At 30.0% G+C, this 14,821-nt stretch overlaps 1 protein-coding gene across 4 annotated transcripts in view; it reads left to right on the top strand.

Moving 5' to 3' along the window:
• LOC108757166 (alpha-methylacyl-CoA racemase) overlaps positions 1-14,821 on the top strand; it is a 229,404-nt gene that overhangs the window by 22,070 nt on the left and 192,513 nt on the right. Inside the window, exon 1 of one of the 4 annotated variants that reach the window (XM_018501568.1) lies at positions 9,389-9,418. The exons of the other annotated variants lie outside the window; for them this stretch is intronic. The gene's annotated coding sequence lies outside the window, so the exon portion shown is untranslated. Of the gene's footprint in view, positions 1-9,388; positions 9,419-14,821 lie in introns of those variants that run through there. 4 annotated transcript variants of the gene reach the window in all.

Raw genomic sequence — 14,821 nt, 5'->3', positions numbered from 1 at the left:
AGAGAGAGAGAGAGAGAGAGAGAGAGAGAGAGAGAGAGAGAGAGAGAGAGAGAAGTTCATTGACATTTATTAGAAAGTATATTGTTTAGACACACACACACACACACACACATATTATAGTAATAATTGTTTCTTTAACTGTTAAAAATTTTTTTACAATTTATGACTAATTTAAAATTTAAAAAAAAGGTATTAAAATATAAAATTGTTATTTCGATCCTCAAGCTAATAAATAATTGTAACTAAAAATTTTAACGTTGTAATTATACTTTATTTTACTTTTACTAAAGAAAGCCATAGCAAAGATCGAAACATTTGGCCTTATTTATGAAGGTATTTTATTTATATTGACATTTATAAGGTGATATATATCAAGAAGACAGATGTTTTTAGTTTTCATTCAATTGTAATTAATCTTTAATTGGTTAAGAGGAGATTCTCTCTTTACAGAAAAAAACTATGAATATCACTAATAGTGTCATTACTAGAAAAAATAGTGTAATAATAATTTCGCAAGTAATGCAATAATGTAGTGGTGGAAAAAATTTCGTTGAAATTTTACTGAAATTTTATTAAAGTTTTATTGCGAAAATAAGTATTATTGATTAGCATCATATTTCAGAGGATACACGACAAAATTATAGTAAAAAAAAAATTTCCTTTATAAATACGAGAACTAATTTTATAATGCTCCCATACGGTCATCCATCTGAATACGTACCTTCACTTAACATGCTTGACTTCTGCGATCGTACAGGAACTGCTCCTTCAGAGAATCACGAACACCTATAATATAGTATTATACTAATAAATGTACAGTCGTAATATATCTGATCAAAGATATTGTGAAAGAGACGGAACATGTATAGAAAAAAATAATTAATGTTAAATATAATTAAATAACAACGGTGTAAAGACTCTTTATGTATAAACAAAATAAACAAAATAAATGGCGAAAAAGAGTCGTCGCATAATATATTTAATTAAAGATAATAGTCATAGATACTTTTACGATTATAAAATAAAAAGTAAAATGGCGTATATTAAAATATAAAACAAACAAGTTTCGCCGTTTTACTTTTTATTTTATGTATCTATGACTATTATCTTTAATTAAATATATTATGCGACGACTCTTTTTCGCCATTTATTTTGTTTATTTTATTAAATATAATTGTAATATATAAACAAAGCGTGGCATATAATAGAAATAATTTTCATTATTTTGAAAAAAACCATGCAAAATTTCTCAGTTATTGTCAGAAATAATTGGATGAAGATTCTGTAAATAATTCAGTATTTGTAGATATGAAACTTTCTGGGAACTTCAATTTTGATCTGATTTTTTCTGAAAAATGTTTTAATTTGTACAAACTTAAAAAACTTAAACTTTTCATAAAAATTGTGAGAAATAATATAAAATATTCAAAAAAGTATTGCCATAACTTAACAATACTATTCAGCAGTAATGGACAAGAGTACCTATCGAAGAATATTAATACATTATTGAATGCTGCAAGAAATATTCAATTGTATACACTGTACAGAATATGCACTACTAGTTTAAATTTTGCACACTTTTACACACTATTGGTTTGAACTATTCAATGATTAGTATGAGAGTAGTGTAAACTATTAAATATCTGCACTAGTGATTATTTCAGTAGTTCTTACTATTACATTCTAAAAGTTCACACTAGTCAATAGTTTATAATTATGTAGTAGAAACTACTTATTTCTAATGTTATTCAATGCAGTGTGTTGAATGCTTATAACTATTGCCGTTGAATAGTTACTATTAGCATTCTAATAGTTACTATTGGCATTCCATTAGTTACTATTGGCGTTCTACTAATTTTTTTCTGTATGGGTCAGAAAGTCACAGAGCATCTTTTACGATATTTTTTGTGTTTTTATGTTTTGTGCATGTATAGCATTAAGCTTTTTAACAAACTTTTCGTCAAACATTAGTTTTTACTACCGAATAGTTATCTTACTTTTGATAAGCTGGTTAAATACCAAAAATCAACTCTTCCGATTTTGAATAAATCATTTTTCCTTTGATTATTTTTTGAAATTGAAATATTCGTGCTATTTTACAAGTTGTGTGAAAAATAATAGAGGCCTTCGAGACCCGTATTGTCCGATTATGAAATAGATTCCCGATTAAGGATTAATTAAAGTATAAATTAAACCGTATTTTTTTTGTTTTGAACGTTTAATTTATTATTGTTATGATCGTTATGGTTATTATGATATAATTATGAAATTGCTTGCAAGACTATTGCAAGAATATTTTGATAGATATATTATATATTATATTATCTGAAGACACGATAGTGTCTTGGCGCTAAGACATGGCGCGAGATATTGCCGTGTTCCATTATACAAGCCGGCGAGTTGCGCCGAATTGAATTACTGGATTTCCATAATGGCTGTCCTGATAAAGTTTTAAATATATCTAATCGATAGTTTACACTCCGATTGTATTGTATGTGTTTTAATTTTTTCTCTATGTACCTTACAAATTGAGAAATTGCGACGCAAAGTTCGGATCTGTAACTTTTCAGATTTAGATACGTCATTATTATCGTGGACCAGCCCTCAGAATTCCACGTATTCCTTTCGTGTCCTTCTGACATTTGTTACGCAAAAGGCGCTAGCATTATACATGATCAGCAAGTGCTGAGATCTGGTACTACAGTGTCTCGTTCGGTTCAAAACAATAGGATTGATAATTTGGTCTAAGTGTCTCGGTAATAATAAATAGATAATTGTCGAGTATATAGTCTTCTCAATCTCCGATGTTAATAAAATTAGGCTCATTCAATGTGTTTTTGTACGAAATAAACAAACCTGACAAAAAAAATGTCGCTTTGTTCGAAATATTAATTGCTAAAGTTGATGACTATTCAGGTTAAAAAAACTGTCACATCAATGGCATAAAGGGATGTGAGAACATGTATATGAGGCTACAATAAGTATTTTCTGCTTCAATTACACAAATTCTCTGCTTTAAAACATATTCTTTGCTTGACCAAGAATACAAATTATTTTCTATATAATTTTTATAGAAAAATTTTTATATTCTATATGTTTTCATAGAAGCTTTTAGAGATCTAGCACATCCAGAATATCACAAGAAAAATATTGAATATATGATCAGTGTTTTACTCTCTAATGATTACTTTGAACACAATTTTCTCCACAATTAATAGTAGATTTAAAACTTTAGAGAAAAAAGAATTTATATGCAAATAAAACCATTAATATTAATGATTCTAATAATAATCGGCAAAATTATTTTACTATACCATATATGAAAGAAATCTCGAAAAAATTTAAAACTATGGCGGAAAAAAATTTCAAAGTTGCCTATAAACCTACGAATACGTTGAATTCTGTTATTAAATTAGGTAAAATTAAATTAGAGAAGATGGAGCAATGTCATGCTGCATATAAAATAAACTGTATCGATTGTGACGCTTCGTATGTAGACTAGACGAAAAGAAAAGTTAAAACAAGGATAAAAAAGTATAAGGCAAATATTAAAAAATCCAAAGACTCGGTAGTATCGGAGCATCAGCTTGAATATGGACACGAATTAATTTGGGAGAATATTTTAGTATTAGATTCAGAACCATGTTTTCAAAAAAGACTCATGTCTGAAATGATATTCATAAAAAAACAAATTATTGCAATTAACATATAAAATGATACGAAGCATATTTTCCTTTACTTAATACATATAACTTCCCCCATGTAACTCTGGAGTTACCCTCTCCATCGGTTTCTATACAAAAATTGTTTATAAACAAACCGTTATGAGTGAAGTTGAACATAAAGGCTTTATTAGTGTAATCGTTACAACAAATTTCCACGTCCTGATAATACTCATGGAGGTTATTGCATTTTTACACAGTATTATTTCATTTTTTGTATTTTAATTTTAAATTAAATTATTATTATGTAATAACATTTATTCCTATTAGGTGTTGGAATTAATTCGTAGCTTTTTTTAATGAAAGAACGTTATTTATTTCACATGAACATTAAAAAATACATTAATTAAAGTAACGGTTTCATGCGGTTTTAGCAGTTCGTAGTATATGACACCCTTCTGATCCCACCAAATACAGAGCAGGAGCTTTGAGCCATGGATATTGGGCTTTGCCACTGATGTTGATGGTTCGCCGGGCTTAACCCATGACTTTCTCCGTTTGGGATTGTCGTAGTGGATCCACTTTTCATCTCCAGTCACAATTCGAGCGCTTTTCTTCATGTTAAAGTAATGAAGTAAAACTCCCCGCAAAAACACTTTATCTGGCACAAATTTTGACATATTCAATGAATTATACAGTGTTGTTATTTATGATTTCAAGAAAGGTTATGTACGGCAAATGACGTCCTATGATAGCTGTTTACAATGCATACAGAACTATAGGTAACAACGAAATAGTGTACTGCTTGTGCCATCTCTTGTAAAACGCTACGAATTAATTCCAACACCTAATATTAGAATCTGGAAATTATGTGTGAAATAATTAAAGATGAGCGGTAGAAGTATTTGACGGATTGTAACAATAGACAAATTCTCAGGAGCATACTATACAATAGTTGATTACTTTCTCTTTTAAAGTTCTTAGAAAATATAACTAGAGATAAACGAACCTTCTTTTGGGACTAATTTTAACGCGAGATATAAAACTCATTGTTGTATTATGTGAATATATTTGTATGCGTAAGTTGGATGAAGAAATTGTTGTAATACTGAAGATGATCTAATTTAAGGTTGAAACGTTTATTTATTTAATTGTTATATGTTGATTGAAATATAAAATATTAGTTGCCAACAGCTCTTGCGTGGTGTATGCCGTTGAGAAATTCGTTACAAAGAAAATTTGTTTTGGATTTGTTTATAGAAAAAAATTTGTTTTGATTACATATTTGTTTGCTTAAAAAATACAAATTCTCTGCTTTGAAAACAAATTTTCTATTATAAAAACATTTCTGTGTAAAAACAAAAATTATGTAAAAAATAATTTGTGTTTTTATAAGAAAACGTCGAATCCAATATATATTGTCTGCCAAGGATACTCTTCTTTCCTCGATTTCAATTGCATACTTCTAAAAGTATTCTTTCTTATTCAACTCATATCAAATTATTTATTTCGAATAAGGTAATAAAGAAGTGGTTTCTTTATATACTTGATGAGAATGTTGAGATGAATTATATTAGTAATCGAGCAATCGAGTAATTGCCGTATGGATTTGTTAATGGCAATTACATCGTATTATTAAGTGTGTGAGCGCGAGCGTGGTGTAGCAGATAACGTATTGGTCTGCTATACTAGAGATCTCGGATTCGATCCCCGGCAGAATCGAAAAATTTTCATACGCTTGTAAATAGCTTCTCTCGGAAGGCAATGGCAAATCACCGAGTAGTAGTATACTTGTCCAGAAAACCTTCCTACCAAAAATTTTGGAATCGGTGTTTAAACTGTAGGTCCCCATATACTTTGTGTATGATCAGTGTGCCCGCACAGGTATATAAGTGAGACACGCTGTGAGCGTATAGCACTTGAAGAAGATTAAATGTGTAAGTTTTGTTGGATTGATAAAATATTGATTGAATATATCAACTAAATACGAGGCTGCCAATTACGGTCAAAGTTAGATGTTTAGAGTAATATATCAATATATGTATTTTAAATGCAATTGTCTCAGAACTATGATTGCGAATTAGTTTCGGATTTGTAACTCAATTAATCTGAGATGCTAATAAAATTCCGCAAATTAAATTAAAACCTGTATAAAGAACTTATTGCAAAAAATTTTTCCTAGGCAAGGAATTGAATTCGGATTTTATGTATCCCATGCTAGCCTTGCTTAAAAAGCTCGATAAAAAACAATAAAATATTATAAACATCAAAAATATCGTAATCTATCTGGCTTACGTGATGCAATTTTCTTATCAAAAGAAAATCTATCGTAATTAATATATAACTTTCTTGTAAATACATTCCTGTTAACAAAACAATAAAGAATGTATCATTTTATATAATAACATTCAATATTTATAATTTTTAATTCTATGAATACAACAATAATTGTATACAAATTTTTTAAAATTTTATGATACACGCATATCATAAACATTAACGTGTCTATGCCATAGACGTTTAATGATATTGAATAATATTCTACCAAACTCTCTATGGATTAAAAATTGATACATATTAGGTGTAGTAAAAAGTCATCGCGTTTTTTTAAAAGACATCTATCAGTAAAAACCGCAATTACTTTCTTACCAACAATATAAACATATCTTGATAGAATAAAGTTTCAGCTTTAAAAATCTCTTTTTTAAATTATACGATACGACAATTTTTAATGAGTAATGATAACTCCTAATTTTTAGGAGTTATGAGTAATTAAAATCAAAATAATTCTTTTATTTAATCCGCGATAACTCAGTAATCAAAAGTCGTAGAAATATTAAAAAAAACGATTTTGTAGCGAAAGTATCAAGCTTTCACGATATGTAATCGAAAATTTTCTCAAATTCGTTTTGGACACGTTACAAATCCACAAAGTGAGAAGAAAATTTTTCGTCTTTTTCAGCTCGTAGTTTTTGGTATGTAAAAATTATCAAACTCATATAAACTTAAAAAATGTGATAAGCTTTTAAAAGTAGAGATTTCAAGAGCTTTAAAACCCTTTTTTTTAAATTTGAATTTCATTTATTATTGTTATAACGAAGATATTGTATATACAACTTTGAGCTAAAAAATACGAGATAACTTTTTACTACACATAATATGTATATATCCGAATATCACGACAAAGTCGATAACTTCAAAGTTTCTTTTATGAATTTCACCATAAAGATTTTGTTTTCTATTCAGATCCTTGCAATCGTGCAGAAATCACATTATGTACGAATCAACTTACAGAGATTCTATCGTTCCCTATCTGATCATTGCTATGCTATTTTTTGTAACAGTTCTCGGAACTTTTATTACTTATAACATTCTATGAGATCACTGTTAAGCTTTTACCTATGTAAATAAATCTCAACTTAACGATAAAGTCTATCGTTTCTTATGCGAGCTTTACGATGAATATTTTATTAAGTTCCTTGCATTTGCGTGTGTAATCATACCATATATGAATAGCCCTATAGACATTCTATCGTTTTCTATCGAGACAATGCTACGCTGGTTTCTATGACGGTTTCTAAAACAATTACTTATAACTAGACTGCAGATATTTATGCAAAATACTTAACTGAATATTAACCATCGGATGATTTTAGCAGTCAATCGTTAAAACTCATAGAGTTATTAAAAAGAAAAGTAAAAAGAAAAGTAAAATGTTTGAAAGTGGCTAAACAATTACAAAATATAAATAATAAATAATAAAGAGCATATAGCCACAATAATATAGATGTTAACGCAAGTCATATATTTAAAATTCACAAATAAATAAGTAGACGTTTCGATCAAGATTTGACCATTATCAGTACACACAAGATGAAAAATGAAGATCTTGCAAACTAGAAACTAATTAACACTTAGTCGGAAGATGTTATAGTAATATTAAATTAGAATTACATAAATTATTGAAAAGAAATTACATAAAGGTTAAATGAAAAAGAGCATACAGCCACACTACAGATGTAAATAAGTTATATGTTATTAAACAATTCAAACAATATGTAGACGTTTCGGTCACAATCTGACCATCTTCAGTACATTAATTGAAAACATTAAATTATTTAAAAAACTAGATACATAATTCGACCCTTAATCGTAATGTTAGTTAATACATAATTTATAGTGTCTTTATTGTACACCATTATTCGCATCGTTCTCAGAGGTTTAAGATAATATTGATTACATTAAAATTTAACAAATTATACAAATACAAAATATAACAATACAAAATTCTTATAAAATAATTATGAGTTAGTCAAAAGAATTAATGGGCTATCTTTGCCTGAAGATTATCGAATAGTTTCGTTTGACATCTCATCTACTCCAACATTCCCATCGAATTGACCTTAAATAGTGTTTTAAGTAGATGGAATCTGATTGAGAAGAATACTTCCATTCCCATTCAAGAATTTAAAAGAGCTATTTCCATCATTTTAAATTCAACCTTTTTTAAGTTTAATGATGAAATTTACGAACAAATTTTTGGGATCGCCTCTATCACCGATTTTGGCGGACTTGGTGATTCAGGACTTGGAAAATAACATTTTCAACACACTTACCATGCATATACCTTTTTATTATAAATATGTGGATGATATTGTGCTTGCAGCTCCTACAAATGAGATTACTAACATCTTGGATTCCTTTAATTCTTACCACGAGCGCATAAGATTTACTGTCGATCATAGTGATGAGTTGAGTGTCAATTTTTTAGATGTAAAACTTTTGTACGATAGAGGTAGTATTATATTTGACTTGTATAAAAAGCCTACAAACTCAGGAAGGTTTCTCAATTTTTTCTCCAATCACTCTATCACACACAAAAAAGGTGTCGTGATCGGGTTAGTAGATAAAATTTTATTTCTATCCCATCCAAAATTTCATCACTCTAACATCGAATCCTTAATTAACACTCTCCTCCGCAATGGATGTCCCTTACAATTGTTATTTAAAACTATAAAGAACAGAAACGCTATCTAGAAAAAATAATTACGAGACACATTAGTGATCTGGACTCTAACTTGAACACGGTTGAAAAGAAAAAATATTTCACTGTCCCTTATTTAAAAGGAGCATTAGAAAAATTTAACAGAGCCCTTAATAAATATAAATTTGAGTTAGTATATAAACTGATGAATAATTTAAAAAGGTTTATAAAAACGGGAAAAGACAAAGTTAAAAAAGACGAACTTTCTAACGTTGTATACAAAATAAATTGCAAGGATTGTAATTATTCATATGTGGGTCAGACAAAGAGAAAATTAAAAACGCGACTAAAAGAACATATAAACAATGTTAAAAAACTTATCAATTCTCTTTCAGTCATCTCTAATCACAGAATTGACACGGATCATATGATGGACTGGGGTAATACTAAAATATTAGATTCCGAACGTGCTTATTACAAAAGATTGATATCGGAAATGATTCATATTAAAACGCAAGAAAAGGGTTTAAATAAACAGATACCGAGCGGTTTCCAGACCTTTACCTCCCTCTCCTTGAATAATAATTCTAGCCCCACTCAAGAAGTTTGCCACTTCCCCTTCCTTTTCTTACTCTTCCTCCTCTTTTTCCTTTATTTCCACTATAAATAGACTAACATTTGGGCCTTGGGCATTACGATTGTGAGGATTCTCAGGTTCTAAAAATTATCGCAGTGTTCAGTATACGGAAGAGTCCCGCGCCACAGGATACGTGTAAGTCCACTACTGTCCTTAAAAGTCATCTTTGTCATAACATATCACGTACTTATTGAATACGAGTATAACTTTACTGAATTAAAAAATTGTGCTTTCACAATAGAAATTGATACTCTAATTGTCTCTCTGTGGCGGCTCGTCGGTACTTATAGAGCGTGATATGGCTTGATAATAATTACAATTGGTGTTAACTACTTAGATCGATGAGATTAATTCCATACAATAAAGAAAGGAGGAAAACCATACAATCTATCGTTAAATTCGGTCGAATTTTGTATTGTTATATTTTGTATTTGTATAATTTGTTAAATTTTAATGTAATCAATATTATCTTAAACCTCTGAGAACGATGCGAATAATGGTGTACAATAAAGACACTATAAATTATGTATTAACTACCATTACGATTAAGGGTCGAATTATGTATCTAGTTTTTTAAATAATTTAATGTTTTCAATTAATGTACTGAAGATGGTCAGATTGTGACCGAAACGTCTACATATTGTTTGAATTGTTTAATAACATATAACTTATTTACATCTGTAGTGTGGCTGTATGCTCTTTTTCATTTAACCTTTGTAACAATTTAGCCACTTTCTAATATTTAAAATTACATAAAATTACAAGCGCAATGTTCGCAAATTAAAATGGTGAAATAATTTTTTTCCCCTCGCTTGTGATATGAATTGACAGCGTGAATAGAGATCAAGAGAGTTGAGTAACGTTTCAATCTTCTGATATAATACTCTGTTACAATTCCTGTTATCTTAAGAAACGATGAGTAATTTCGTGTAAAAATACGGAATTTCCCAGTTCTATTAAAAACAAAAAAATTTTTTTCTTCTTCACACTAATACCAACGCTTTCAATATCGTAACAGTGCACGAAAATTAATTTGAAATTGTAATGAAAACTTACCATGTATCTTAAGACACAAAAACTCATAAATAAGACCCGGAATTACAATATTTTACATAAATATCCGCGGTCTATTTATAACATTCTATGTGAACACTGTTGAACTTCAACTTATGTAAATGAACCTTAATTTAAAGTCTATCGTTTTTTATATGAGCAATATTTATTGTAATAAGTTTATTACAATTTTTTAAGATCTGGGAAATTTGGGGGGATTATTAATATTTCAGATTAGTTGCGTTGTAAGTCCAATAACCATATCGGCGTAATTATCATATCTGAAATTAATTCATTTAATTGAATATATAATACGTATACAGTAGTTCAACATCTTAACATTCAGACCGTAATGGCGCTTCGTATCATCTTTGTAATTTATTTTAATATAAACGATCGTGTTTCCAATCATATTGTTTATATGAGTTTTACGATAAACATATTTTATATTCTATTAAGTTCTTTGCATTTGCGTAAGAATCATATCATAGGTATATGAATCCATCTATGAAGATTTTATTGTTTTCTATAGGAACAGTACTACGCTAAGCTTTTATAACGGTTTCCGGATTGATTACCTATAACATTTTATGAGATTACTGATAAGCTTTGACGCATAAATGTATAAACGAATCTCAATTTCACGGTAAAATCTATCGTGTTTTATGAATTTTACAATTCACATTTTCTGTATTCTTTGCATTCTTATAATCATCACGAAAAAATCGATTTGTAGAGATTTTAATGTTTCTTACCATTACCTTAATTTCGAAATAAAATTATCTTAGTTTTTATCGATTTTCGGAAAGATTATGTATAACGTTCTATGAAATTATTGTTGAACTATGAAGCTTAAGTAAATGAATCTCAACTTCACGATAAAGTCAACTGTTTACTATTTGAGTAATAAACGATTTATTAAGATGACAATGTGAATACATAACAAGAAATAAAGCCAATAAAGATTCAAGCTGTATCTTAACAGTGCTTAAACATTACCATGTAAATTTACATTTCGCATAGAGAACGATAGAACTGTGAAGTCTCGATAGAAAATATATATAGAGTAAGAACAGGGTAGGTTTGATTAATTCTCATATACACATTTGTTCATTAAGAATCCGTATTACAAAAAAAAGACATTTCACACATTCAAATCTGTTAAGTGTCCTGATATCTTCTTGTAGTTTTCTCTTAGTATATATAACAGTAAGAATATGTTATAGGCTTGATAGAAAGCAACAAAATAACAATAGGATACCTCTGCTTGATTCGCATACTCATTCAATCAGCCAGTACCCGCAATAGAACGAAAGCCTATTTCGCACAAAGAATGATAGAATTATGTTGAAGACTCTATAAGAAATTATAGAATAAGAATAGATTAGCGTTTGATTGATTTGCATACACGTTTGATCATCTGATGAATATCTGTATTGAATCGAAAAGTAATTTCACATAAAGAACAATATAAACCTAACATTTTTTATTATAAGAAACGATATATAAAAAAAAGTTATCTTATTATTTGCTACACTTACATAACATTCGATATTCGTTGTTTCACGCTTATTGGTTTTCATTTGCAAGATATGTGAAATATGTCTATATATATATATACAATATTAAACTTTTATTGGTAATATGTTTATGGAAAGGAACTATTGAGAACTATTAAGAAATATATAACTATTCAGAATTGTTCAGAAAACTATTTGTATTGTCAGTGATATTATGGGACATTTTACCATTCGTTACTATTGGAAATACGAATAGTTTACTACTGAAGCGAATAGTAACTACAAATATTTACCATTTATCACTGTGGCATAACAAATAATAAATGTAGTTACTATTTGCTTTAATAGTAAATTACTTATGATTTTAATAACAAATAATAAATGCGTAAATAGTTACTATTCGCTCTAATAGTAATGAATAATTATATCCCATAATATTACATGATCGTACGTAATAGTTCTTCGAATAATTCTGAATAGTTACGTGTACAACTTTGCTTCCGCCGTTTTCCTATAGATGGCTTTAGCGGTAAGTGGTGGTCGAAATAAATAGATCATAGACGTCATACAATAAACTTGGGCATCTGTCAACATAACCCCATAGAAACATTAGTCGATTTGTGTCTGCATCATAAAGTTATTCTCGATTGAAAATGTCAGTTTACGAGCCAAATTCTCGTCATTTGCGGGAGGTTTTAATTTTCTGCTTCAATATGAAGAAATCTGCGGCTGAGGTTCATCGAATGCTCTCAAATACTTACGGTGAGGTCGCTATTAGTGAAAGAACGTGTCGTGAGTGGTTTCAACGCTTCAAGGACGGTGATTTTGACGTCGAAGACCGGCATAGCAGTGGAAGAGAGAAGGTTTTCGAAGATGCAGAATTGGAGGCATTACTTGAGCAAGACTCGTGTCAAAATCAAGAAGAATTGGCACGATCATTGGGAGTGACTCAACAAGCCATTTCAAAACGCCTCAAAGCCATGGGAATGATTCAGAAGCAAGGAAATTGGGTGCCGTACGAATTGAAGCCGAGAGATGTTGAACGGCGTTTGTTTGCTTGTGAACAGCTGCTTGAAAGGCAAAGACGGAAGGGATTTCTGCATCGCATTGTGACTGGGGACGAAAAATGGGTTCATTACGATAATCCCAAGCGCAGAAAATCATGGGGAGTTCCCGGCCATGCTTCCACGTCGACGGCCAAACCGAATATTCACGGCTCCAAGGTCATGCTCTGTATTTGGTGGGACCAGCTCGGCGTAGTGTATTATGAATTGTTAAAACCGACTGAAACAATCACAGGCGATCGGTATCGAACGCAATTGATGCGTTTGAGCCGAGCATTGAAAGACAAACGGCCGCAATACAACGAGAGACACGATAAAGTGATTTTGCAGCATGACAATGCTCGACCCCATGTTGCGAAAGTGGTCAAGACATACTTGGAAACGTTGAAATGGGAAGTCCTACCCCACCCGCCGTATTCTCCAGATGTTGCTCCCTCTGACTATCACTTGTTTCGATCAATGGCACACGGCCTGGCTGACCAGCACTTCCGGTCTTATGAAGAAGTAAAAAATTGGATCGATTCGTGGATAGCCTCAAAAGATGACCAGTTTTTTCGACGCGGGATTCGTACGCTACCCGAAAGATGGGAGAAAGTAGTGGCCAGCGATGGACAATACTTTGAATCATAAATGTATAACCAGTTTTTTACAATAAAGCCTCGAATTTCGGAAAAAAACGGCGGAAGCAAAGTTGTACACCTAATATTTAAGTCATTTAAGAAATCTGTTTTGAAATATTTTATTATTTAAAATAATTGTGCAAACAAATAAATAGAATGTTAAATTTTATGCACAAAGATTGATGTCAACTTGGTAATGAGTAAGGCCAATATTTCATCCGTTTTGTTCAATTACGTAGTTGCGAATAGTTTCTTTTCAGAATTATTCGCCAATAGTCGTAGTTACTATTTAATTACTGTTCAATACATAATCGCAAATAGTTATTTTTTAAAACTATTTGCCAATAGTCCTAGTTACTATTTAATTACTATTCACGGACGTATTCGCCAATAGTTACTAATCAAGTAACTATAGAAATTATAAAAATACTAAAAAAATAAAAATCTGAATAGTACATAATAGTTTTCAATAGCTCCTTTCCATACGGGTTAAGTCACTTATGAAAAAACACTCACGAACCAAACACACGATTAAATTTTATAGAATTTTCTTCAAAAGATACTTCACATGGAGAACAATAGTACGATACACTGACATAAGAAATGATATATTCTTATTTGTGACACTTCCATAACATTCGATATAGGTATAATGTTTTGTAAAACGCTTATTGATTTTCATTTGCGAGGTATGTGGAATATATTAACAAATCTAATTAAACTTACATACTAATAAATTGAGTCACTTATGAAAAGCACAAACCAAATACGATTAGTTTTGATAGAATTTTTTTTATTATTTTCTATCGACCTTTTTAAACAGAGAGCGTTCTCAGAGACTAGCGTTCTCAGATGAAAATATTTTCTGTAATAAATTGTCTTTATAAATTTTAATTTAATTTAGGGAGGATTATTAGTATCTAAGATTGTTGCTTTTTAACGAATAACGAGCAATAGCTAAAACTTGTTGGAGGTTACTCAGGTTACAATATAGGAGGTTACAATATATGTCAAGGTCATTGGGGGAGGGGGAGTTCCCTGATCTAGAAATTTAAATATTTAACTTTAACAGTAATCGATTTGTATTCAGTTATTTATGTAAGCGATTTTGTTTCAAATATTAATATTTTTTAAGCGTCTTCAATAAGACTGAGGATATCATTTTAGAAATTAAAAATAATAATAATAATTATTATTATTAGGCGTTAGGAACTCGAAAGCTCATTGCCGCAAATACCAAATCCCGCCACTGTTCAATTAAAAATAATGTTACACTCATTG

Source organism: Trachymyrmex septentrionalis, unplaced genomic scaffold (assembly GCF_001594115.1).
Source record: "Trachymyrmex septentrionalis isolate Tsep2-gDNA-1 unplaced genomic scaffold, Tsep1.0 scaffold133, whole genome shotgun sequence".
Lineage (NCBI taxonomy): Eukaryota > Metazoa > Arthropoda > Insecta > Hymenoptera > Formicidae > Trachymyrmex > Trachymyrmex septentrionalis.
Note: the sequence above shows the minus strand (reverse complement) of the source record. Positions and strands in the feature narration are given on the sequence as shown.